Raw genomic sequence first — 1,481 nt, forward strand, 5'->3', positions numbered from 1 at the left:
TCCCTCAATGGAATATATAGTAGTCAGTCCCAGTGGCTGTTTGACTCACGGTTTAGCCAATGTGCTTCCTGGGTAAAAATGAAATGAGAAACGCGACCCAAACCGCACCTCCCCCCCTCAACAGTTTCTAGCAGCGCAGTTGATACACGTGAGGGGCCCGGTCATTGGCCCCGCCCCCSGACCCGACGCTGACYTGTTCTGCTAGATCCAGTTGGACCTGTTTGGATTCTGTTCAAACAGGTCCAGAACCAACAGGAGATGTTGGTTCTGGTCCTGGTCGTTGTGCTTCAGTTTGAAGTTAAAAAGTTTTCTTTGTTTACTGTTTTCTTTGATCTGTTTTCTTTGGTTTACTGTTGTACTTTATGGAAATATGAGAATGAATATTTAGAAGTTAGTTATCATAATAAATTATTTCATCAAGTTTTTACCAAGTATATAAAAAGATGTTAAAAAATTGGATTTAACATTTTTCTTTTGTCAACTCAAACTTGTAATCTGACAGATTAAAACATTAATTACTTTTAAAAAGCTAAAAATATCTTAGCTTTTTAAAAGATTGAAGATAAAAAAAGATTGTTACCGCAACAGCCCGGCGAGAGACTGGTGACCTGTCCAGGTGTCCAGGCGACCTGTCCAGGTGTCCAGGTGTCCAGGCGACCTGTCCAGGTGACCTGTCCAGGTGTTCAGGTGACCTGTCCAGGTGTCCATGCAACCTGTCCAGGTGTCCAGGCAACCTGTCCAGGTGACCCCGCCTCTCGCCCGAAACGTTGTCTGGACATTGTGCAACAAAGATTAAACAAAAGTACCGGACAGAAGATAGAAGCTCACTACCAACATGAAGGTATGATGTCATCACATCTGCCTTTATAGAAATAACATTGCCTCATGAAGAAGTTAAATTGTTGCACTGAAAAACTTGAGCCTCTATGTAATTATTTATTCTGAGGAATTTAATGTGACTCTTAATATTAAACAGGTTTATTTCTGTTTTCACACCACAGCTTTTTATATCTGTAGTTTTCTTCACCATGATGGTTGTGCAGGTTCTCCTTGGTTGTATCTGTCTGAGCAACAGTCTCATGGTTGTCGACATTAAATTGAACTTCTTAGTATCACCGACTCTAATTTGAATGTATGATAACAGAAAGTTTAACCTGACTTCAGAAGTTGATGAGATCTTTAACCAGTTTATTTCTGGAACAAAGCTGCAGATTGGAGAACAAATCTGCAAAAATGAAATGATAGTAATAGGTGATCTATAACAAATCTGAATCACTGAAAGATAATAAGATACTGAAGCAGGAAGCCTTGATATGTTCATCCAAAAAAGCAGCAGTTGCTTTGGATATTTATACTAAAATAGTAAAAAAAGGGACATTTTAGTTCAGTTCAGTCGGTTTGATCCTCATCTGGCGCTGTGCTGGTTTGGGGCCTTCATGTTTTCCTTCTGAATCCTTTGCTCTCATTGTTTATGTTGTTCT

This window comes from Poecilia reticulata, linkage group LG21 (assembly GCF_000633615.1).
Source record: "Poecilia reticulata strain Guanapo linkage group LG21, Guppy_female_1.0+MT, whole genome shotgun sequence".
Lineage (NCBI taxonomy): Eukaryota > Metazoa > Chordata > Actinopteri > Cyprinodontiformes > Poeciliidae > Poecilia > Poecilia reticulata.